This window comes from Ammospiza caudacuta, chromosome 2 (assembly GCF_027887145.1).
Source record: "Ammospiza caudacuta isolate bAmmCau1 chromosome 2, bAmmCau1.pri, whole genome shotgun sequence".
In the NCBI taxonomy this organism is placed as follows: Eukaryota; Metazoa; Chordata; class Aves; order Passeriformes; family Passerellidae; genus Ammospiza; species Ammospiza caudacuta.
Window position 1 is genome coordinate 8,288,063 of NC_080594.1, and position 27,197 is coordinate 8,315,259.

Here is a 27,197-nt window from a genome sequence, read left to right on the forward strand (position 1 = left end):
AGTGTTTAAACACTATATGCCTCTTTTGTTCCTAAATGGGGAAAAATAAGTGATAATAACTCTGCCATGTGCCTTAGGTTCCTTGGGCTGACACTTGACTCTTGCCTCATGTCACCCATACGCCTCTGTGGCCATAAAGGTTTGATGAGGAGTGTGGTAGTTCAGCAGAGCAGAGTGAAAGGTGGGCTATCATTGCAGCAGATAAATGTCTCAGTGAGTCAGTCTGACTCTAGTTCTTTGAGTTTAGTATCTATTGTATACCAGCCAAAGCAACCTTTTAGATTTAATAGGACAGTCTCTTGGCTTTCTGAAAGATGCAGTTCACCGGGCATTATTCCAAAAATCATCCATTTCCAGCACTGAAATGACTTTCAGGATCAAACCATGCTTTGCATCTCTGGTTTTCACAAAGATTGCGCTGTATCCATCATCCTGTGAAAACTAAAGAGAGAGTAAAAGTGGCTTTTCTCTCACTTAATCACCACCATTAAGAGCTGTGGTTTTAAGGGCAGTGCCCAGTGGCGAATTTTCACTGTGAGAGCTACCTAAGCCTGGCATAGGAGATTTTAAGTACTGTTCCATGAAAAATATAAAAAGAAAAAGCTTTCTGTTCACTCTGCCCCTTGAATATTTAGAGGCAAAAATAAGGTGGCTTTTAAGTGTTTTGTCTTTTAATGAATGTGAAATATTCGCAGTCTAAGGGATAATGGAGCTCAACAAACTAAATGGTAAAACCTTTTCTTTTTTACAGAACATTGCTGAAGCCTACTTGGAATAGAAATCTTTGTGTTTTTGCCCTTCTGTGTATGGAAGTTAGGCTTTAGCTTCAATTTAAGGCTGGGCAAAATAATAGGAAAAATAAATCACAAATAGCTGGAATTATTTTGAAAGGGAAACAGCTGGCCATGTTTTATTGATTTCTATGTTCATCCCTTCACAAATGTTTGTATTTATGTGAGTGAAATTTTATTTGCAGAAAAGTTTGAGAAATAGACTTTTAGATTGTAAGCTGAAATCAGTTTCATTTTATACCAAATCCATTTCAGGTGAAAGTGAAAGGAATAGATTTCTGGTTTTCCAATTAATTTTGTCAGAAGGCTCTTTTCTCTCCCTTCCCTGACTCCCTCTCTCTTCCCTAGGTAACACTCCAAGTAGAAATGAGTCATGATATTGCAAAAAAAGTCTTCACTGAAAAGGGGGTCAGGCACTGGAACAGGCCGACAAGGGAAGTGATGGAATCAGCATCCCTGGAGGTAGGCATGATGTTTAAGGTCAAGGTTTAATGGTGAACATGAGAGTCATGAGTTAATGGTTTGGCTCCATGGTCTTAGAGGTCTTTTCCAACCTAAATGATTCTGTGGTTCTGAATGACCCAGTTCCTTGCTGTCCCAATTGCCCCATTACCGTTCTCCATATATAAATTCAGCGTTCCATATAGCAATTCAATATCTCCAATGATGAGACTTCTGTAATATTTTGCCTTATAGAATAATTATAGAAAACTGTAGAACAAACAGATCTTTGACAGTCCCAATATAAAAATTCTTTCTTCTTCACCCTGGGTTGATTATTGATCTATCTTCATTGGGGTTTTTTCTCTTTCTTTTTGTCTATGCGTTACACACTTCTTCCCCATTCATTACACACTTCTTCCCAGTCAGAACTATCTGGATGGGCTGCTGATAGCAAATTGAATCTTGCCCTTGAATATCTAAACAAAATTTGGGGGCATCTGTTTTAAGAAATTCCCTCTCTGTTCCTGCACATCCCTTTGCCCTTGCTGTTTCCTGTCACTTCTGTGCAGGTGATGTTTGCCAATGAATAAATCATATCAAGAGAGAAAGTCCTTCTCTGAACCAAGAAACTCTGCACCGAAACACTCTTCCAAAGGTTCAGCAAGGAGATGTTATTCTTGTGACACCTCCAGCACATCAGCTGAACCAGAGATCTTTGAGCTAGGCTGAGTTCCAGGTGACACAGCCACATATCCCTGCAGTGAGAGAGAGTCTGGCCATCAGGGATTGTTGCTAACTTTCTTAACCTAATCCAAATTATCTGGCCAGAGTTATTTAGAGTTGCTCAGAACAAAAATAGTTTTTCAAAAGAAAAACCCAGACCCCTTAACTTTTTAATTTGTTAACCTGACTTCCCTTAATTGTCTTTGCTTCAGTCTGCCTCTTCCAGGAATTTACTTAAATATAATGAAGTGTATCATCAAGAAAGGGAAGAGCTGATATATATCCCAAGGTGACCTACTACAAACAGCAATATTAATTCTCTAAACACAATTTTCAAGCATGTCATAGGCTAAGTGCTGCTGACATTAGATCTCCAAATAATTACAGACTGCAGCCACACTGAGAAAAATAAAAGCATCTTTGTGAGCAATTTATTCATTTGCTCTCCACAGTCTGTGTACAGGCAAGTGGCGGCTGCAGATGTTTGGTTCACATGCTACCTAAGAGATGTTGGTTTCCTTCAGTAACAATGGCAAGTTTTTCACTGATGGTGCACAAACACTGAAAATGGGTTTCATAAATTTAGCAGTATTGAACCTATTCCAATATTGTATTTGGCTAAATCCTTTCCTTTGTTAGTAATCAGATAGATAATTCTAAGCATAATCAGGTAACTCCAAAGTCTTCCAGAATTTTCAGGTGGATGTAATTTCTTTATTTTCTTTCTCATCTGATCATAGAACAAGTGTCACGTTCTGCAGAAGGGAAGAAGCATGCTAAGAAAAGGTGTAGCAGATGTTGGTATACAAAGACCCCTTTAACGTATTAATTTTTAACAATATATAAATATTTATGTGATTCTTAACTATTTATATTTTATTCAGACTAAGTGTTACTTTTTGAAACTAATAATCAATAAGCACATCTGGAAAACAATAGAGTGGTAGCAAAAATTGATTACAAATCTAATATTCCCTTAGCCGGCACTGCCTCAAGCTAAAAATCTTTTAACATATTAGACTCAAAAAGCTCTTCTGCTTCCCCAAGACTCTCTAGACATGTATTATAAAACACTGTATTTTCAAATGCTTTGCAAAAAAGAGCAATCAGTAATATTCTATTTAAAAAGCAAGGGATTATTCTTATTCATCTTTCATCTGAAAATTTCCTGGGAGATTTTGGGGAGTTCCTTGAATGAGGACACTTCCCCACCTTATTTCTAGAAATACCCCTGACCAATTAAGTTTGGTGGCATCCTCCAGAAGAAACACTTCTCTATTTCTGCACAAACCCTCAGAAAGCTTTTCCTTCTGCTGGTTTCCAGTTTTTAGTAGGTCTGTAGCTGAAAGTGAGGAGGTTCCATCCCTCATTTTCCCCTCTGAGGTGTTGCAGACTGCAGCAGAGAGCACCTGAGGACAAGGAGGGCTGAGAGGAGTCGAGTGTCTTAGAGGTCAAGATGCAAACTCTTCACCCAGCTAATGAAAATGGCTCTGTTGACAGGGATTACACCTTCAAGCACTGACCTTGTGCCATTCCAGTCACTTTAAGATGCAGTTGTATAAAGGAGTGCTTTAAGCATAACTCCACATCATCAGCGGAGGGTTTTCCTGCTTGTTAAACAATGATGAGAAGGAGAAGATTAATGAAAGTATCATAAAGTGTTGGCAATAATTTTATGCATAATAAGTGCTAGTTGAGCTTGTGGGTTTTTTTTATGCTCTGTTCTTTTCTGAGACAGCTTCTCAGCTTGATGGAAAACTGCTTGTTGTCTTGGGCAGGAAATCTCCTCACACCTTTTCCATGACTAACAGGTAGAGTATGTAAGGGTGTGCATATCAAAGCTGTATGGGGCAAAATATTATGGGTTTTACTAGCAATTCATGAGAGGACAGATTAAAATGTTTGCCCAGCAGCACAACATGTCTGTGCTGTTCTCTCCTCATTGTGGACCTGTGAGTTAAGCTCCTAATGAAAGCCTACTGGGTTTAGACACCTTTTAGCCTTAGCCTTCACTGTATCCCTTGAAATTAGAGAGTGAATGTGTGTAGTAGATGCTCTGAGCCTGCTTTGCCTCATTGTAATTCCTACAATACTTGGTTCCTTATCTTTAACCCATTTCTGAAATCGATGGTGTCAAGCCTCTCTGGCTTCACATAATCTGTTTTAAAAAATGATTTTTCTTGCCATCTTATTCTTTCTGCCTCGCTTCTGCGTCTTCCATCGACTTTAATTAAGCTTTCCTTGGGCTTGTGACCTTGGCGAGCTTTTAAAAATAAAGTGAACTGACTTGCAAAGTGATTTTTCCCAATCTTTTTGTAGCCCTGCTGGAAATTCACTTTGTGTGATGTTTGAAAATATAGGCTGTTCATTTGGGATCATCATATGTGCATGGTGTGGCAACAAGGAGAAACCTCAGCCATCTAATTATTAAAGTCTAGTAAATAATTCCATTTCTCTATAATTTCTGGTTTGACTTTTCCAGCCCTTTAAGACCTAAATGTACACTGTTGTTTTTTTATAAAGAAAGATGGAAAAAATGTTCTTTCAGACAGTCAGTATTGAAAGAAAATCTTTTTTTTTTTAAATAGTAGAGTGCAGAGAAGATGTCTAATGAAATGCTTAATACAGATTCTCAGCATGCTTGTTATCTTCCTTACCATTTTTGGCCCCGAAAAATTCTAGAATAGTTGGGTAGAAGGAGATAACTCTTCTTAGTTCCATTTATAATTGCATTTGCCTGGCTTCCATTGGAAGTCTGAATAGTTGCTTTTGTCCTGACTTTCACTGCTGTGGAATCTGCATATAAATCCCTGCACGCTGTCATGCTCTGGAAGGCTGGACATGAAATATCCCTAAACGTGACAGTGTGGATGCCAGATCTACAGAGGGTCTTATGTGCAGAATGACTAAATGGGTCCAAAACTTCAAAGGATTTTTCTGGTTTGTTAGCTTGGTCTCCTCTTTCTTACCTGCAATCGTTCTTTCTGCCATCTTCTGTGCCTTGTGGATGGAAAGGAGTGGACAACCCCTGGAGTGCACAATGCCACACAATGCCAGAGCTTTATGTGGCTTTGTAATTTCTTCCCTTTGCAGAGGCTTCTCTCACTGTGTTCATGGGAGAGCTGGGGACCTGGCTGAGATCCTGCTATGTTTGACAAATTTTTTGTGCCAGATTTTTTTTGACAAAAATCACATTGTGCTGGAGAACCCACCAGGGTCAGGAAATGAAGGCAGCACTGGACGTGGCTGTGCACACACGGAGCAAACTCCCAGCAGGAGAGAGGAAAAAAGTTTTATAGGCACTACATAATGTACTAAATAACACAATAAAAATGTTAGTAAAGGCTGGAATTGTAGTTTTAGGTCCAGGTAAATACTACAGGGAACAATACAGTGTGCTTTGACCTAGTGACCAACAGTAACACAACTCCTCACTTATTTTTGCTGGGAACATATTTTGGATTAGCCGTTACTTGTTATTTGTAACCTCTTTTCTTTTGGGAAAAAAGAAAAAATCCAATCTCTTCAAAGAGATTATGCTCAGTGTTAGCTAAAACCAACCTTGAATTAACATTGGTTATCTGACTACTGCAAAATTAACAATCCTTGATATAATGCATTTAGAACTCTCCTAATTCCCAGTATTCCTGAAGCCATATTCTAGCATGTTGTAGTTTTCCACTGCAGACAAGGCCTTTTTGTGTGATTTTGAGCAACAGATCTTTTTTTTTTTTAATTATATGCCTTAGTGTAGAGCCCAGCAAACTACAGCAGATCCCTGCAGCAAAGTTCAGTACCCTGATTTTAGACCTGGAAAGAGAATAGCAGGACAGCAAGGTGTGGTACTTTCCTAACACTGCCAGGGTGCTTTTGCATTCCAGGTGCATCCATCCTGTGCTTGGAATGAGCCTGGGTGTCCCTAAAGTACCAGTGCAGGGCTTTCTATGGACAGAGCATCACTGAGCAAGAGGGGACAACTCCCTGATGAGAAATGAGGTATGTGTCTGCCAGTGTTGGATCAAGTCCTAACCCTGGTTTGAAAGACCATTGATTTAGTCACTCGGATAAAATTTAATATAAGGTGTTAATGATGTCACAAAATTATTTAATTTCCACTCCTTGTCATCTATGAAAAGCGGATGTTTAAAACAACTGTGACATTCAAGACACACCCATTTTTTTCTTTAGGGTTGCTGTTGTTTTTCTTGTTATTTGTTTTTGTTTTGTTTTGTTTTTTTTTTAGTTTTTTGGAGTCAGTCTATTGTTGCTATCATTGGATTAAAGAGAACAGTTAGAAGAAGAATGCTGACAGCAGACAGGTTGCAAATTATTTTTCACGTGTGTTTTTCCTCAGGAAGCGCTCCTTGGTGTTTTTAAAAGTGTTTGAGTGTTTCCCTGCTCCACTTTGGCAGGTAGGCAATTAGCCTCCGCCAGGTCTGCAAGCCTTGAGCCTTTTAGGTAGACTTGTATTGAAAAATGTGAGATGATGAAGGAATAAGAGAGCTGCTCCTCAGAAGAGACCTTTGGGCAGTAGGGATTCTGCTTTTGGAAGGGAATGGACACTGTGGGACATTCCAGCTGTGTGCTGGGATGAGGAGCGTCCTTTTGCCTGGCATTTCACCTAAACAGAAACTTCTGCTGTCACAGAGCCTGTTGCATTCTGTACAGACATTCTGCTCGTAAAAAACAAGCACCTTTTTTCCATATGACTTGAATTAATTCACTGACCCATTTGCAGACTGGGGGTGTTCGGGAGTAATGGAATTCTCTGCTTTGTGCTAAAACACACAAAGATGCAAATGCTTTCCTAGAATTACTGAGGATGAAGGTATGCCCTCAAGTTTCTGAGCATAGATCAATGTCCAATTTAACAAATCTTCTAGATAAGGGTGAGGATTTTTTATTCTCATAGTCTGGAATATGTACAGCATCAGCAAGAAACTTTCAGGCAATTTTATTTTAGTATTTGAAACTCAGCATCTCTTAAGTGACTTAAATTACCACTTTTTACATATGTAGTCAACAACAGTCAGGCTTCAGTTTAAAATAATTCATTGCTTGCTGTCCTGATGCTATGAGCCAGTATTCATGCAGGACAGATTTATCAGCTTGATTTTGAAGCTGTGTTTGCAAGGATGCTTTGGAAATTTTCCTTTCTCTTACAGGTAGATCCAGAGCAATTGATAAGATCTATGATCCTAATGCCCTAAATTCTTTCTGTGTTAGTGAGTGGCTGCTCAAAGTGTATTATAGCAGGCCAGACCTTTTCTGAGATAGTTTCAATTTTAAAGTGTAGGTTATTTGTATTGATAAATAGATTCTGGCTTACAGGCAGATCCCTTGAATATGGTGATGCTTTATCCACCAGCATTCTGAATGTTCCCAAAGTTGCATTTTGGTGCTCTGGTCCCTTGATTAGAGAGCAAAGCAGCAAGAGAGAAAAGGGCCAAAGGTGTCATCTGTGTTGGGCACCTGCAAGAGGTATCCTGGGTTTAGATGGATTGTTTTGACACTTGCATACTTGGCCTCCAGGTTTGCCCAAGCTCAAATGTACATTAAGCCAGATCTCTGAAATTTTAGCTTTTTCAGGTTGATGTGAATGAGGAGATATCTCATTAGGAGATTTCTAAGCAAAATTGCATAAATGGGACTGAAGATGTTAGGTGACATTGGTCTCGGATTTTTAGACTTCTGAAATGGAAATGGTTTGTTTTTTTCAGGTATAAAGAATGATCCTGACACACAAGTCAGGGTGATATGTGAATCATTTTGCCTTTATCACATTTTCTGATAAAATAACTTGAATTTGCAATACATGTGACTTTTCATGTTAATAGCTGCTGAAATTCCTTGTAGTTTCAGATATGAACAGAACCATTTTTTCTTGGCATGCTGATTATTCCTTAGATCAAAAATTTATCTTGCTTTCACTTTTATTTCTAATGTGCTCATAAACATTTTTCTGACTGAAACATTACTTCATTTCTGTGCACGCACACTGCATTGGAAATAGTCCCCACAGAATCTGATGCCGAACCTTCCTATGTGGTGGATAGTTGCTCAGAAGAGAGTAGATAAGAATTTCACTTAAAGTAATTCAGAACTTACAGGTCAACTTCAAAGAGGATTTCAGCTTATGCTTTATTATTTTTCCACTTTACTCCAGGTCATGGACTGTGTATGACTGATGTTTCTGCAAGCTTTGAGAAATCCATCAGTGTTGCATTGTATTCATCATCTTTCCTGACATAAGAATTGATAAATGGGATGTGCTTCATATTTAATTCCTATCCTTGCTGTACAGGCCATACACATAAAAGGAAAAGCCCTGTGATTGTGAAGGAACTTACGACAGAGCAAGCATTCAAATTTATGCATACATATGAAGATCATCTGAAAATTTGTTTTCATATTCTGCCTGATCAACACCAGTAACTGAGGAGGGAGAGGTGCTGTGTCTAGACATGCAGAGATGCACATCAGTTATGCTACAATGATTTTCAAGGCAAGGTACACGGCCACCTGACAGATCGTAATTCCTTCTTTAGAGCTTCCTGTTTTCCTCCCTGACTCTCGAGTTGTCATGATAAACTTGGCACAGCTCTGCTGCTGGGAAGGAAGCTCTGTGACAGAGGAGCATGTGTGTTGTATGAGTATGCACACATGCCTCAAATCATTGTTGTATAACACCTCTCCAGGCACTGCTGCATCTATTTGTGGAATGGACGGATGGCTGAGCTTTTTGAACTTGAGTAAATCATCTCTGACCAAAATATCTGAGTCCCTACTGCTGGAACATCCTCTGATAGGTGTTTCTAAACCTTTCCCGTGTAGGAAGCCCAAGAAGAGATGCAAAGCAAAAAGAGATGACCACAAGGAGGAGAAGGCTGAGCAGCGTGGTGAGCTCAAGTGCTGCTAATCATGGAGGGCTAGAATTGATCCATCTGTGGCAACCAAGCCCAACATCTGCAGCCTCTTCTGCCAGCTGTGGCTATCTGATTTGTATTCAGATGGTGACCAGAAGACCTCAGCAATGATGAGTTCAGTTGCAGTAGCTGGTGGACAGTGCATGAAGATTCAGGTCATTTTGGAACAACCCACAAGCTAAACAAGCCAGTTCAGTAATCCCATTTTATTACAACCATTAGAAGTGACCAAACAAGATTTATGGTTCTGTGCCAGCATGTCTATAAAGGTCAGCTATCATTTATTATGGTAATCTGATATATTTAAAAGACACAAGGGGAATAAAAATGTTTCCATGTGCCAAGAAAAGAACAGAGTAGGAAAAATCCAAGTGCTAGCAGTTGAAATGTAATGATATTCCAATCAGCCTTGCCAATGGGGCAGAGGAGTTCAAGGGGGAATAGTAATACAGAGAATCAGATTTGTCTTGCAGACTTAAAATAGTACCAATGAGAAAAATTTAAAAGTCTAAAAAATTTATTTGAACCTTCTTAGATTTCTCCCTGACCACCCTTTACATGCTCACAGGCATCTTCTTTTTTAGTAGAAATATGGATGCTATCACTATCCCAAGTAGAAAAACTGTTCCTATGAAAAAAATTAACATGAATAATCTAAAAACAGAGAACAGAGCAAGGAGAACTTGGAGTGATTCAAAACACGTTTAGCCTTCATATCAGAAATGTTTACACATGTTTAAATTTAGTTGGTTACTGATGACAAGAGCTTCTCTGTTCCTTATGTTAATATAAATCAGGAGCTGAAAACAGGAAAATGCTATGGTTTTATTTTCCTGAAAGCAAATTTCCCTACCTTTTTCTCTTGTTGGAAAAAATACCTAAATAAAATATGAGGTGTCATTAAGGGCAAAGACTAAACCTTTAAAGAATCTTGGTGCAAATTTATCTTGTCAATATTTGGGAAAGTTAAGCAGCTATGGCAAAAACAAAAAACAAACAAACAAACAAAAAAAAAACCCCAAAAAAATAACCCCAAAACAACAATTGTTATTACATAAAATTTTCCTTTCTAGCAGTGTATTAAATTAGATGTCTCTGCTGCTGTCTTTGCTCTTTTAATTACCATCACAATGATATTAGTCAGTGTGTGAATGTCCCTGTGTAGAGGCAGTTTGGATCAGCTAAATTTGTATTCTTCCATTTCATTTATTCTCAGTAAGAAATATGACTCTCTGTCTCTCATAAACCCAACGTGGATAAGTAAAAATTTGGACAAGGGCATTTCTGAGAGTGGGTGCTTACTTCAAGGGAATTGTACGCAGCTCCCTGTTCAAAAGATGCAGCCCTGTTTTCAGAGCTGGAGATGAGTTATCTTAGCGAAGAAGAATTCCCTGCTCGTGTGTTGTTTTGCGTGGGTTCTTTTTTGTTTTTAATTAATGGGGGCAGGTGTATTGAGGCAGGAAATAGTCTCTTTTCAGAGACCTGAAAGAACACCTGCCTGTCAAAATTCATTTGGAATGTGAGGCAGGCAGCTCTTCCATCTGAGAGGGAATTGAGGGGCGCTGACTGATGGCATCTGAGCCCTGCCTAGCACTTTTGAGGGATGACCATTCCAGATCTGTCCTTCAAGGATGCCTTTTTGCTCCACTTGTTTAAAAGAGGGGGGGGGGAAAGACAAAAAAAATGGCCCACAACAGGTTTCTTGTTGATAGCATGGATTCAGGAGACCTTGTTACAGTGAACTCATATTACTTTCCAATACCTCTGCAATAAAATGTTGCTGTCAGCAGGAATCCATATTTTTACAGAAAAATAAACCAAGATTGTTTAGCCAGATGTATTACAATGGACCTTGGAGTGTGACTAGAGAAGAACACATAGCTAGTAATGAAATAAATCTTTAAGTTAAACGTATTTATTGTCAGTCGATATAATTCAGCTTTTTATGTACTGGATCGTCTTAAATTTAATGGCTAGCCAAAAAAGGGATGACAGAAAACAAAAAGGGATAACGTAAAAAAAAAAAAAATAAAATGAGGGAGAAAGGGGAGGGAGAAATGATTAAAAATCTGTGCTATTAAGCTGAGCTCTGCTTTGCTAGAGGCATGTTTAGCATTGGAGAAAAACCAGAATATACGAACGAGATTAAAGCTTTGCAGTAATAGTGGGGTTGTGCAGTCAGTGTGCATTTCCAGAACTGCAGAAAAATAAAAATTCTGACCACTTCTTTAGGAGTGACTGATCCAGTTACAGGTTTTCTGCTAGATATGAATCCATGATAAAATTCCCCTAAACTGTCAGATGTTTTAAGATCTGGAGATTTTATATGTACCTATAATGAGTTAAGATAGAAATCCTCTACCACAGAGCCAGCACCACCTTTCTTTCTTTTTTCTTTCCTTTAGGATAAGTAAAATGTAAGTTGCTCCTATTTAAGTGCAAGAACTTCTCGCCTTTCTAAAATTCTGGCAACTTTGAGTCATCAGAGAGCATCAAGGCAGGTAGTTCCAAACGAAATCTTTCACTTCAGCCATGTGTTGAAGACTTTTTTGAATGTTTTCTCCTCTCTCTTTTCCTGAAGAGCTCTAAATTTGCATGAAAAATAGAGGAATAGAAAACTTCAAGGATTATTGGTAAAATGTGATGGTGGTGTGGGTTCCTGTAACTATGCCTTGTGAACAAATGGGTAAGTTGCAGACACTGTGCCTTCTTTTTCTGTCTTAAAGATGATGTGAATACTTACTGGTTCCAAAAACATATTGTTTCCAGAGGCCTCATAATATTGCCTTTTAGAGGAATAGAACTAATTCTTATCAATTAAGCTTGTAGTAGCTAAAAGCTAGATGCTGATTTTTAGTCAATATTGACAGAACATTTTATTGAAGGGATTTTTTATATCATTTGGTAAAATGCTGAGGTTTGCAATTAACATATTGTAGGTTCCCAAGTGATAAGATTCTTACAGGGCTGTAAATTGCTGCTACTTATTGCCCATTCTACTTTCTGCATCTAGGTTCTGACAGTTCATCAAAAGTAGCAGAAAATTGCAATTACAAACGTCCTCTTGGATTTTGTGCATACCACATAAGAAACAAAAGACATTCTTGTAGTTTAATGACTTCATGTGGGAGAAATCTTGAATTAAATATTTGATATTTTTATTTGGGTTTGCTGTTAAAAGTAGGAAAATCTGCAGCTGATTTAATGTCTGGTAGCTGGTTTCATTGGGGACTTTAAGGTAGATCTGCCAGCTGAGAGCAGATAGCCCTGCTGCATTGGCCTGGGAGAGGAACCACGTTCAGCTGCAGTTTCAGCAGCATTGTGCCACAGATGCTGCCACAAATGAAGTTAAAGGTGCAAGCAACCATGGTGCTCCACTTAACTGTCCTGAAAATGATACTGGAAATGATGATCCTCCTCATGGAAGTGACTAGCCTGCATTCAATAGGTCTGCACCTGCATTTAGTCAGTTGAGCGGCAGCTCTGAAAGGGCTAAAGTCAATGCTAAAAATGTATTTGCAGTATAACAAAGTGAGCACAGTTTTGTATGCCACCAGCACGCCCCTCCTTATTTTTAACAGCAATTAATTTCAGCAATTACTCTTCCTCTTTTCTGGTTTATTGCCTGGCTACCACTAAGGCCAGTGTTGTGATTGTGGTATCAATTTTCCTGGAGGTTTACTGCCCAGCTCCCCCAAACCCCACTAATTGCTGACATGGGCAGAACTAAGGGAGCAGGAATGACATAGGAGGCACAAAGCAGGGAGAAAGTTTAAGGCCAGAGCTGCTGAAAGGAGCATTTGTGGAGCCCTTGGAGGATGCCAGCTCCCAGCAAGCAGAACTGCCTCACAGGCAGGCTACAAATGTGCAGCCTCTGTGCAAGCTGAGCATCCCTTTCAGCCGGTCGGTATTCCCGTGGCAGCCACAGGCGCGCTCCCGTCCAGCCCACACTCAGAGAGGATCAGCTGGGACCTGGAAGCTTCTCAAGAGCATGAATTCAGGGCTGGCCCTGCCGTAAACCGGATGAGAGACACTGCATTTCAATTTGGATTGAACTCCGTGCCACTGTGGCTTCCAAACTAGAGCTGGCTGGCTTCTTGTTGATTTGGAGGACAAGCCGCTGGAACGAGCACCCGTGGGGAAATATGTTCTGCTGACTGATCTCCCTGGGAAGGGTAAAGTGGGGGTAGCCTCATGCAGTGTGTAAAGACACAAAGCCATTTAAAAAACTCCATTATGTCTTCAACAAAAAGTAAAAGAAAAAATTATTTTTCTTTTGTCATTTGTCATACCATCCAGTATGTTCTACGTTTGTCATTTGTCATACTGTCAGTATGTTCACTGAGAGAATATTTATTTTTTGCTGTTGTATGAAGTAAAAAAGGGTTCTACTTCTTTTTACTCATTTTTTAATTAGCTTTTTATTTACAAACACCTGGGACAGGAAAGTGGTAGAAAAATCTTTCCCATAATGGTTCAGAGCCATTTTAAAATTTGCATTCTGAGCAGTACGCAATGTGGGGAGAAATCTTGGCATGCCAGTGTTTTCACATTGTTCAAAAGGTTTTTAAGGTCAGAATGGATTATTCTGATAAAGTTTGACCTCCTGTCTGCAGCATGTGCCACAAAACCTAACCTGTCAGAGGAGTTTCATTTTGGTTTTGCTGCCTTTAGCTCACCTTGCCTGGCTTACTGTGAATATTCAAGATTTGACAGTCTTCAAGGAAAATATGCTGCATTCCAGAAAACATACACATCAAATCAAATGGGTAAGTAGTCTGGGTCTAATGTGAAATTTTCAGGGGAAGCAATCACCACAGTATTTTTCTTTTCTTCAAGATGTGTATGTGCACTTACTTCCCAATCATCCTGAATGATTAAACACTTACTGAGAATGGCTGACCTTCTCATAGACCTTTCTGACCTAATTACTGCAATGGATGTCTTTGTCTTTCTGAAGATTTTTTTCTTCTTTCTCAGCTCAGGTTATTCAGTTGATATTGGGCTCTAATGACACCCACCATGGCCCTTCCAGTACTCAAAGTGCATAACCAAATATTATTATTCTCACATCAGAAGGGAGGATATATAACAAATGTTATGCAGTCACCATCACCAGCTCCCACTTAATAACAGTCTCAGTCTTCTCAACACACAAAGCAAAACATTAAACAAACAAGCAAAAAAAAAAAAAAAAAAAAGAAAAAAAACACATCCAAAAGCAGGTAGTATTTATTTTATCTCAGTATAATAGAGATGGTGTACTGTCTAGATGGAGGATTCCATTTGAGATCCTCTTGCTCTGCTAGTTTCTTAAGCCACCTCTGTACTACTAGGGTTTTGTGGGTTTTTTTTTTGAATGATGTTTGAGAGCTTTCTGTACCAAAAAGTTTGGGGCATGGTCTGAAAAGAAATGCTGCATTAAGTCAGGTTAGGTAGAAGGAGGCGCTTCTTACTAACTTATCAGTCTTTTAGTCTCTAATGTTTTCAGTGAGGGGAAAAAAAAAAAACAACTATTATTTTGGCAAGCTTTTTTAAACTCTTCAGGTCTATTTCAGGGGGCCTGGAGCTGATAAAAGTGAGAAGTGGAACAAGAACCCTTGCTCAAAAGCTACGGTGTAGAGACAAGTAGCTGAGTTACCCCTCGGCCAAGCCAAATTTTGCTGACACCTGAGAAGGAGTGCCAAGATTATCAGGCTGGCACTGACAGCATCAGCAGGAGTGGACAGTGCTGACATTTTTTAGGGCTGTTAGGTCCTGGAGCAGAGATGACCCAGCTGAGGGGAGCACCCCAGCTGAATGGAGCTCGCCCTTCCCAAGCCTGTGATAGGAAAACAAGCAGATCCCCCTGGCTCATCATGTTAGTGCTGCTGACAGCCCCTGCTGTGCCTGGAGGATTTTGCAGCTGTGTTGCTGAGCCAGTGGGGTTGTGTGTGGGCGATAGCCTGTGCATCAGGCTCTCCTCTGCCTTGTTGAGAGCATGGTGGATTACTCCCTTTCGTGTTTTGGCTGCGCTCGCTGAGAACTTCTCCAACAGCTCAAGCTGCTATTTTTAAGCAGCCAGAAGAAACTGATTTATCTGTCAGTGCAGGGGAATGTGCTTTGCAAAGCAGTAAGCTGCATATCTGGGTCACACACTGCATGGAGTGAGGCAGCCCTGACTGAGCACAGTGCAGCTCAGTCAGGAATTAGGCAGCTGTCAAAGGTTTGGGGGAGAAGGAAAAAGAATCCTCAAACAGCAGGGAAGGAGTCTTCTTTGGGATAAGAATCACCATATGCTAAGCTGCTTTCTTGCCACCAGCTGGACAACTGTACTTTAAAGCTGTCTAGAGGAATAAAGCAAACCAGCCTCTTTATTCCATAATTTTTAAAGGAAAAGCACTTTTTAATTGGTTGGTCTTTGTTTTGGACATCAATAACACGAACAGGTATCCATAAGCTTCTCTCTTAAGCCATCCCAACCTACTTGTACTATTACTGTAAGTTTAAAAGCATTGGGAGTTGCTTGCATGTGTGTTTTCATTATGAAAGCAGCCTAGCCCAGCATTCCTTTGGATGAGAGAGGGGCAGAAAATCAGGCTGTGCCTCTCCTGTCGGAGTCTGAGACAGCCCTTGAACAATTTCACTGGAAAATGAGTTCCCTGGCCATTTGCTACGCTGGCTCCTGAAGGGGAGAGCTGTGTCCCTTTGCTTCCACCAGGCTTCCACCCCAAAAGCATGTCCATGAGCAATACAACATGGAAAGAGCAGGATCTTAGGACTTCATCTTTCAACATCTTGCAAGAGCGTGCCAGTAATGATATTATTGACGAGGGCAGAGCTCAGTCATCCATCTGAGAATGGAAGGATCACGCAGGGAACACAAGGGTCCAGCAGATGATGAAGTTCCATCGTTGTGTCATCCTTGCCTGGCACTGGCAGGGCTGGTGGATCCCAGGCACCACACAACTTGGGAGGAATTGGTGGCTTGTGACAGCAGCTCTCCAATGGGTGAGTAGAAACAGAACAGAACATGGCACTGGAAAAAGTGTAAGGAAAAAATGTAAGTGATCTGGGATTGTTGCATTCTATTTTCATATTGTTTTTATTCCTAATTTTCTTTAGTACAGTGTATTCTTGTACATTTTTAGCTTGTGTGGTGTCTCAATACAAAATCTTTGAGGACAAAGGTACATCAATTAGATTGTGTCTACAAAGACCATGATTGTGATCTTTTTTTCCTTTAGGATTTTTGGATTAAACTACCTGACTGGCTTGGAGAGGAGTGGTCTGGAAAAGGTAGGAGTTTCAATTACTGTTTCATATATGGCTCGTCAGACTGGATTGCTGCCAACTGGCTTATGTAAAAAACCCCAAAAACAACAACAACAACAACAACAACAAAAAAAAAACCAAACCAAACAAAAAAACTCCATGCAAACCCAGGGTAAATCTTCATTATTATTTTCAGGAACTTGCTTTAATTTTTTCTCTTCTGATAGTGAAATGGCAGTGAACTAAATTTAGCAGCTGCAAACTAGAAATTCTATTTCCTATATTCAAGGCAGATACAAGATAGCAATATCTGTCCTTTAAAATTGCTTTTCCCTTTCCTTCTCCTTCCCTTTCTTCCTTTCTCTTCTGGTCCCTGGTTGAGCATGTTTTAGCTGGTAAGAGCACTAACATGGCATTGTGGTGTTGAGCCTGTAAGTCCTGAAGAGGCTCAGTAGGTATCACCCTGTTCCCCCAAATGCACTCACAATCTTATTTTAATATATACCTTTGTACTGAAGTGTTTGCCTGAACTGAATCTCCCTTTTCTTTTTTTCTGAATATAGTCCAAAGCTCATTAACAGTATTTAATTCTGCAGGGGGCTTTAATCTAGTCAAGGGCAAAACAGATTAAGTCAAATGGATGTCTACCTCGCTGGCATGGCTTAGCCATGGCTGGCAACCAAACACCACATAGGAAGTGGAGAGAGAAAGGAGAATCAGAAAAAAAAGAATATAAACCCCAAGGATTCAGATAAAAACAGCCTGATAACTGAAAAAAATTAGGTAGAAATAATAATGAATAAGAAAAAGAGATATATATACCTATATATATACATATATAGATAGAGATATATAACTATATACATATATATATATATATATATATATATATACACACTGCTGAACACCAGCCAAGCCATCAGTGTGTGATCAACATCACTCCCACACTGAATCCCAAACTCAGCTCTCTACCAGATACCAGGGAGAAAATTATCTCCATCCCAGCCAAAGTGGGCACTCACATCACACAAAAGTGGACCTAGTGAGGTGCCTATTGCATTCTGATAAGTTTTCCAAGGTCAAATATGCATATATGTATATACATATATACATTTACAATTTAAAGGATACAACCTTGTTTTTCCATTCCATATTCACTATTGTACCAGTACCAGTTGCGCAGTCATTTAAATGGGTGGCAAGATGTGCTCACTGGATTCAAAGAACAGTAGATTTGCAGATTTTTGAGCAGCAGGTGATATTAGAGGGTTTGGGTAGTTCTCTTTCTGAGTTTATGTCAGGAGAATTAAGGCTGTAATAAAATGGTTTTGAATCATCCTTATTTGACACATAACACTTGAAATACTGTATGCAGCCTGTTTGTATTTTGGCAATTTTATTGTGCTGAATGTGGGGAAAGAGAGATCATGGTGTAAGAAAAATTCACAAAGAAGATTTTTTCTATTTTTTTTTAATTTTTCATGGAGACCTAAGAACAGTGAGGTAATGATTCAAAAAAAGATAATTTAGCATAATAACAAATGCATGTAACAAGGCTTCTCGTTGCAGAACTTTACTTTCGTTTCTTGGTCAGTTTTCAGCATGCAGCACTTCAAATAAACTCTGATCATAATTCAGGCAAATTTCCTCCTGATATTCAGTAAGGGAAGGATTTGTGCCCCATTTTTCTGAGGGTTAAACTTTATACCCCTGACAGAGTGCAGGTCTGCAAAACAGCTCAGGCATCCTTAAAGGGATTCAAGCACACCTCATTTTTGTAACCTCTTAGATTTGCCTCAGTAAAACTCTGTGCTGCAGTCAGCATGCGGAACAGCTTGCAAGGAAAACTTCAAATCTTTCCAGTGCCTCTATGCATAAATGTAAAAATCTCCATCTGGTAGTGTACACTGATACCTACTGGCCAGTTCTGTTGCTGAAAATTTAAAATCTATAACCAGAGTCAACCAGTGCATTTTAAACATTTTATTCAGAGTTTGAAGATCATACAATGTAAAATATTTTTTAACTTGGGTACTTTTTGCATTCAGATTGTATGTGGGGTGGAATTTTAAAATCTGAACATGTTTTTAGCAGTTCCTTTCTATAAAGGTAGATAAATTCTCAGGGAATAATATCAATCTGGAGTCAGCCCTTATATCTTCCTTTAGGGTCATAGTATTAAACTTTCACTTTGGTCATGGCCATGATTTTTATTTAAAAGTAATAACAATATGATGTTTACTCTGAGAGCTGTAATGACTTTAAGCAGATATCCAAAGTCTTCCGCACTATTTCAGCAAAATTAGCTATTGAGCTTGAATAATACACATTTAGGAAGGGATTGCAGAGCAGAGGACCCACTTGAGTCGAGTGTTTCTGTGACAGAATTAATACCAGCCACTGTAGCTTTAGCTCAGTGTTCACTGATGCAATTATATGACTTAGGAAACCTTGTGAAGTGATGTTGAACGTGTAATTTTCATTCAGATTCCTTCCCTTTCTGGGTCATATGCAGTGCAGACAGACTTCAAGGTGAAATAGTATTCCTGTATTGAGTGACCACAGACAATTTTATTATATCTAATCTTGTACACATTCATGGGTTATGTGCAGATAGGATTAGAAAACTAGAATATTTTGAAAGGCCAGAGTAGGAGTCCATCAAATATCACCAGAGGAAAAAGATCATTATATGTATTAGTGTCTAGTTGCAAATTGTATCAAAGTTTTGTCTTTTTAGTAATGCATGATTCTTTCACTCAAATTCATGTTTTCCTGGAATCATGCAAAATAGGGGGAAGGCTTGGCTAAACCTTGGATATCATGTTGTCAAAAATGTGTATTTCGTGTTTTCTTGCTTATTCCACTGTGCAAAAAATGCTTTAGATATCAAGTTTGAAAAATTACCACAAAAACAACAAAGGAACCTGTTATTAGCAAAAAAGAAAACAAGATAGATCCAGGAAAAAATAATTCACTTTCAGGATAAAACCAGACCACAGAGGATGCTGGCTTTACATGCTGTTAATGCTCTTGTGTGGAATTATCCAATGCAATCATTTTCCTCAGCATGTTTAGCCAAAATGCCTGCTCCTGAAATTGCTCCCAAACATAAAGCACCTTGTGATTCTGATCCAGTAAAGGAAAGCTTCACAGCAGGAGTGTTGTGTGTGAATTTTGCTTCTAAAATGATGAAGTTATTTGGGCTAATAGATTCTAAATACAGGTAAAAAGCATTGTGTTGTTAACCAGCCCTCCAAAGTAAGACTTTGCAGAACAATATGGATTTACAGAACAGCTCAAGTAGCACAAGCTAAAATGTGTTTCTGTTCTGGTAAGGAGTTTTTCAGATGCCTGCCCTGAAGTCTCTGCCTCAAATCACACTGACAGGTGTGGCACTGGGTTTGCAGGAAGCCTTGGTGACCTTCACAGAGGCTGCTGGGCACCCAGGCCACCCCAGGAGGGCCTTCACCTCTCTGGAGATCACATTATTTCAGCACCTGAGACCTTTCCTGTCAGTGGAAGGAGAAGTTGTTTCCTTCTCATGGGCCTGGAGTATTCCCTGCCAGCTGCTGGTTTTACCTGCGTGCCCCAGGCAGAGCACAAGGAAGGCTCTGAATTGGTCTGTGAGGTCCTTTGTGCCCCTCTGTGGAGCCTGGCTTAATGCTGCTGCCACAACCAGCCTCTCCAGAAAGACACCAAGGGTGGAGGACCTGGCAGAGAGGGTGGGAAGGCTTTGAAGATGGAGTAGCTTCATCCTTGTTTTAGGTAGAGGGCAGCCAGGCTCCTGTTTGATGCCCTGGCAGTCCCTGAGAACCACACTCCACATCCCAAATTAAAAACAGGCTTCTGTCCCATAAACCTCATAACTGTGTGAGGAGGATTAGCTGAAGATGTTTCTCTTGGAGAAGCCAGTCTGGGGCTTGGAGACATTTTAGGGAAATGATTTCTGACTAGCTGCTAATATACCTAACTCTGTGTTAAAATTTTATATACCTTACAGGTCTGCAGCCTTCTTATTACAGAAATATATTTTAAGTGAATAATCATATTTATCTCCAAGGGTAATTTTGCCACAACAATTCTAGAAAGTTGGCAGTTGAAAATGAAGGCAGAGATTTTTCTCAAAGAGCTGCTGAGTAACTGTACTCTTCCTGGTACACTAACTTTATTTTATTACCCAACACATCTTTCCTACTTCCAATTAGATTCAGGTATTTCTCATGCTTGAACCTCACAGGAGAGTTTCAGAGTTGTAGGGATGGCATTATGTAGCCTGTCCTGTAGGTTTGTGAGACATATTTCTTCCAGGGAAAAAGGAAAATAAATGGAATAACGTGTTCTGTAGGCTGTTGGGGAGTAAAAACACCTCCAGGTATCTATTGACTTCAGATTACTGTTTCACATCCAATCGGAGAGACTTAATTCAAAAGGATGCTTTAGTGATACAGACACAGCCTTACTCAGTTGAATAGCCTGCCTGTTTGCAGAATTTTTACTTGTGTTCAGATTTGAGGCTGACAAAACCAAAAATGAACATGTTGTTTAGAGACATATGTAACTGGGCCTTCCAATTCTGGGCAATTCTTTTACACCAAAGAATTTTCTTATTGGAAAAGTATTATTAAAAAGTTTCAGGTAATTTGGGGTACCCGTAAGTGGAAAAAAAAAACAATACTGAACCAATGAGATCAGTGTCATAAATTATTTTTGTTCTTTAGTGTTGTGTTCTCGTGGATCAGTTTGCTACTCTGCAGCCCTGCCAGTGACTGGGAAATCTCTTCATCGGTGCTCTGGCCCAGAAAGGTGCTTTGCCTTCATTTCTGCGCAGTAATTCTGGTCTGGTGGGTGGACTTAATGCAAATGTGCTTCCCCCACCAGCTGAGCTGTCCTTAATCTGTCATAATGAGGGGGGGCACAAGGAGCAGATGGAAGAAGCAGAGGCTGTAGCAGTTTTTGCCACCATATTGGCGTGATGGTGGCTACAGGGAATAGATGGTCATGAACAGAAAAATTTATTGTAGAGTTATGTTGTTTGCTGTGAATTGAGGGATGTTTTAATGCCTCAGTAGCAGAGACAATTTTCTGTCACAGACATCTTTTATGAAAAATCCTTTCCTTAGGATTTTTCCTCCTGAGAAGCTCAGAGGCCTCAGGAACAAAATGTAAACATTGATTATCTGCTGCTGTGGAATGCAACAGGTGCATCTGTGATTGGCCCATGTTGGATGTTTGTAATTAATGGCCAATCACAGCCCAGGTGGCTCAGAGAGTCCGAGCCACAAGCCTTTGTTATCATACTTTCCTATACTATTCTTAGTTAGCCTTCTGGTGAAATCCTTTCTTCTATTCTTTTAGTATAGTTTTAATATAATATATATCATAAAAAAAAAAAAACTCCAACACGGAGTCAGATCCTCGTTTCTTCCCTCGTCCTAAGACCCCTGTGAACACCGTCACAATTTTCACTCAAATTCAGCAAAAATCCTCTAAGTTTAAAGGCCTACACAAACTTTGATGCAAGCTGAACTTGGATTTGGAAGTTAATTTCCTCTCAGATCTGCATACACTAGGGCATGTCTGCATGCTCACAATCAGTTTATTAATTCTGCAACCTATTTTCTGTGATGTAATCATGGACGAGCAGGGATGAAAATGTGCTCATAAAGATTACCTTTTGCCATAACTGTCACCCCATGTGCTACCATAAAACAACACCCTTATTGGTAACAGGAGGTGCAGACAGGAGCTGCTCTCTGCACTGTTTGGTGTTTTAACTGTGTAATTACTTCTGTAATTAACAATGGAGCTGCGCTGTGATTTGTGGCTGCATTCCTGCAAGTATCTCTCAGTAAATCAATGTAGATGTGCCGGGGCTGTTACTCAAGTTCCATCACAAATATTTACAGGAGTACATCAAGCCCACTGAATTATAGCTGCTAAATTGCTGGGAATGGTACCCACGAAAACAAATTCTCTTTGTACAAGAAAGGATGCACAATAATTCTTTAAACACTGTGATAAATCTTACTCCTCTGAAAAGGTTGAAAGGCATTTGCATTTGGCCAAGGCATTGAAATGCATCTTAATAGACTTAAATGTTCAGCATTGTTAATGAAGAACAGCAGAACACAAATGAAGAACAGCAGAACACAATCATTTTATGGGAGTGATCAGGTGGGTTCTGTGGAATTGAGGTTGGGTTCTGCAGTTGGATCTTTCTCATTGCCAAAACTCTCATTTCTCCATGGCAGCAAATCATGCAACAGACTTGCAGACAAATATAGCACCAGAGCTATTATCCTATGGAAATAAACAAGAGCCATTTGTTTAGTCAGCAAATGTATGCTTAATAAAGAATACAGATTACTACAACATTTTCAGAACTGCTGTTAGCTTGATTGGTAAAATGGTTCCTTTAGAAAATTCACTGAACTCAGGAACAATAAAATGTAATAGAATCAGTATCCCCAGGGGTTTGCATGTTGCTGTATAATTCTGAGAAATAAGCCTTACCAAATCAACTCTACCCAATGGTAGAGTTCTATGCAGCCTCTCTTTTAAGACATAGCTAACATTTAAAAATGTGGAATGTTCTTTACTTTTTTTTAAACTTGCTTTGAAAAAAGAGTATAATTTTATGTACAGCTTTGCAGGATCAGAATGAAATCCCTTCCTATTAGAATCTATGCCATAATAAAATCTGAATGCTATTTCAGATTTAATACTCAGTATTCTTTTATCATGGAACATGGGTATCCTAGGTAAAAAATTCTTTCCTTGTAAAGAAAAATAATTCACTTTTCTCTGTCCCTTCTTCCTTTTGTCATAAGAATTATTTTCATTTGTCAATGAGGTAATGCCTATTCTGTCTCAATATCAATGACAAATAAGAATAATTTCATACCTTAAAGAATATCTTGTTTACATCACCCATCTACATTTTTATTACTTGTTATGTGCACTGCAATGACTAGACATTGTACATCCAGGGAGGGATAATGAAGCTGTCAAAAATTCCCTTTAATTCTTACTATAGGAGTCTTTCTATGGAAAGAAATTTTTTCCATCTTTTATAAGTTAATAATACTGATGGATGTTTTACAAGTTATTGCTTTTGATAAGGTACTTCTTTTTTTAGACTTTCAGTATTGGGTGGTTTTTTAGTGGATGCTCAGTTCTTCACAGGTTTTGTGATGTTTTACTGTGTGTTTTCCTAATTAACAGGTAAATATGCGGAGAATATAACAAGAAATAACTAGAAAAAATGGACTGACCTATAAGCTATCACCTGATTGACACGTTTTTTTTGAATTCTAGAGAAATGAATTTAAAAGAACCCTACCCTCCCCTATAACAAACAACAAGAATCCACCCAGGTGATCTCCCATGGCTGCACTGCTCTGTCTTTCAGAGGGGTCAGGGGGATTTCCATGTGAGGCCCAAGCAGTGGTAAGCTTTGCTTTTTACTTGTGAATATCTGCATTCCAGGGAAATCTGTCATATATTATAAAAGAGAGTAAGAGACTAAACCCAATACCTGTCATTCTTCTGCCAGAGCCTGTTTCAAATCCCCGGAACCTCAAGAAAAGCAGGAAAACTGACAGTGCTCCCTTGAAAGCATGGAGACTTGGTTTGTGGAGACTTTTTTTCTTATTGCAAGCACCTGTTTGTTGCCTTGTCTGCCTTTGGAACCAGCCAACCTCCTCCACTGTGGAGTTTCCTTATTGTGCCCTGCACCAGGTGGCCAAGCCCAAGGCCATGGGCAGCTCATCCCACTGTTTCAGCCCCAGGGGAGCCTCCTTTGGAAATCCCTGCACTGCACAACAAACAGCACCCAGCTCCTCCCCAGGCTGAAAGGTCTTTTGGGGCCTCAGAATTGTTTCAGCCACCTGAGTTCTCCTTTTTGAAGCGAGCACTTCTGATGCTCTGAGCACCAGTCCCCAAAGAGCAGCATCATTTTGAGCTGGAGAATCAATGGTGTTACAGAGGTGGGTTATTTGAAGGCAGTTTTGTTGTGGCTGTGTAACCTCAGCTCAGTGACAGACTCTGTGTGATGGGGCAGCTCTTCTGATTGATTTGTTTTGTTGTGTTTCACTAACCTGTCCTTTGTTTCTGACACCAGCTTGTATGATCTTTCAGTCAGACCACCTTGTGTGATTACAGAGACATTTGACTAATCTCATTTTGCACTTCTCTGTGATTTTCAAATGCAAACGGTACAACAGAATTCATGCCTAGGTGCTTCAGCTTAGAGCCAAACTGAAATAAGAAAACAAAGCTGGTCTGTGAGTTGTAGTCCTTTGACAGCGCAGGGACTTTGTGTGCCATTTGATATTGTTTTAAGTATAAAACATACCTAAAAGTGCCTTATATTACTTTAATGTTTAGGAAGGAGACAGCTAGGTATGAAGGCAGCAGACAAAGCTGTATAAATAATGTAAGCTTGAAGGCATAAGAAGTGCAGTGGAAATCAGCAACCTTGGAATGTATAGCAGTCAGGTCTTTTAACTCAAGAAATAACATGGAAAAATAACAGCAGAATTATTCTGTGACATTCACACTCAAAAATAACAGCAGAAACAAGTAGAGTGCTTTGAAATTCACCACCTATAACAGGAGCCTTTTGAAAAGCGGAATCACCTTTTCTTCCTCTTATTAAATACTAAACACTGCTAGTCAAGGAAGCAGATGCATTTGAAATGTAAAGAAATTCAAGAAGTCACTTTACAGGCAGAGTTACAGTGGAATTCTATTTTGAATAACAAAAAAGAGTTTCCTTTTTCCCTGGGATGGCACATTATAATTGGCTTTCAGCTGATCTCAGAGCCACAGGAAAGGCCAATCTCTGGGGCAATGCATTCCGGACACAGCTTCGGATTGAATTCTGAATTGGGTTCTTGTGATGTGAGGAATATTCTGAATATTTACACATGCTTTTCCTTTTCTTTTCTTAGAACACCTTTGTCCTGGAATGTGCTGTTTCTGGATTGACATAATTGTTCTGTAGGAGCCATTTGGGTCTCTCAGGTAAATACAAAACTGTTAAAATGTGCATTGTGTGAGTTCCCTTTACTTACCTGACTAGCCTTCATTTTCAGAATTATTATAATCTGTTGTGTACCTCTGTCATTAAAAACTCACCCAAAGCTCATCTGTAAGCTAAGAGATTGTGATAGCCTTTTTTTCTTTTTTTTTTTTTTTTTTTTTTTGAGCAGTCCTAGGGTAACATGTTCATGAATTTCTGCAGACTTTGGAATCCATGGGTTATTCATTGATCATGAATATGTGCCAGGACTGCAAGCTGAAAACCCCCTTGAGCATTTTATTGGAGATGTTCCTGCATTTCCAGCCTCGCTTTGAGACAAAATAACATCTCAATCATTTTTATTTTCTTCTTGAACACTCAGCACAGAGCATTTGAAGAAAGGTCTGTGAAGGTTCCTTCATCACCATTGTGTTAGAAAAGTAATTTTTTCCTCTCTTTCCTGTTTTGAGGGTTGTGTGTTTTCTTAGGGAAGCAATCCCATGGAAATGTGGGATGAAGAGGTCCTTTCTGGGTAGCTGGGAGAGCCTAAAAAACAGCACAACAGCGGGTGGTTGGAAGGGGGAGAAGGTGCCAGGATGGATGCAAAGATTATTTCCCTTGGGGCAGGGAGAGAAACCATCACAGGAGTGCTCAAGTATTTTCACAGGGTGGAGTTGATTGCACAGAATTTTCATTTTTAGCAATCAGTTATTCTTTTAGATCCATTTCTCCTTTCACTGCATTTTTGGATTAAAAAAAAAAATCTTTCCTGACTTACTCTCAAATTTAACACAAAAGAAAGCAAAATATACCAAATTTCTAATAGCTCTATTTAATATTTATTCCTTTTGTATGATTTGCAGAGTTTAAAGTGTTTTGCTGTTGATTTCAGGGCTGGTGGATGGGTGTAGCATTCACATCCTCTAAAAAATTCTTTCACCCAGGATTTTTCTACTGGGAAGCTGAAAGGCCTCAGAGAAAAAGAAAACAATTCTTATCTCATTTGCTTCTCCTGTGTTGTGCTCATCTAAAATGTGTTTAGATTGTTTACCCAAAGTTGATTATCTAATTAGATTCTAGTGTGAGTTGTTTTGACTCTTTGGCCAGTTGGGGCCAGGCTGTGTTGGGACTCTGAAATCATGAGTTTTCATTATTATCTCTTTAGCATTCAGTAAGTATCATTTCTGTATTCTTTAGTATAGTTAGTGTAGTATTCATTAATGTAATATAGTATAATAAAGTACTAAATTAGCCTTCTGAGAACATGGAATCGGATGCACCATTCCTGCCTGCGTCAGGGCATCCCTGTAAATACAATAGAGGGGAAGAGGGAAGCAAAGATGTGGGATCTTTAGAAAACTTTCTTTTCTTCCCAGTTTCCACTGCTGCTACCATACCAGGACAGGAAAGGAACACACCACTCTCTTGCTGTAATTTGAATGTGAATCTGAGTTTCCTAAGGAAGATCAAATATCTTCTATCCAAGCACAAATAAAGAAGGCAAGTTGAGGGAATGGTGCTGTTTGACATTGTCAGAAGTCACACGTAACCTACTGCTGAGTGTGTTGCAGACCTACCTGTGTCAACACCAGAGAATTTGTCTATTATAGTCCCATCCAGAGACCTCAGTCCTTCCTTTCAGACAGCAGCAGCTGAAATGCTCAGCTGTAGAGAGAGAGCTGTGCTCTGGCAGCCCTGACCCCAGGCTGTACATTTACAGGGGGGATTAACTGTGATTGTTGGGCTGCAGATGCTGCAAAGAGGGACCTGGGCATTGCTCCAGCCCCTCTTCCACCTGGGCATAGCTCCAGCCCCTCTTCCAGCTTGGATGAGAGTGGAAAGAGCAGCAAAAGGAGGGAGCAGGGGCTCACCCCAGAGCCTGTGTGTTATTTGATACATCACACATGGCTGCAGGTCGCTCCAGGCTGCCTCTCCTTGTTCTCCACACTTGGTTAGGGACGATCCCGCTGCTCCTGGGTGGGATGGATGGCTCCATCCTTTGGCTCTGGTGCTTTTACAGCACTAGTAATC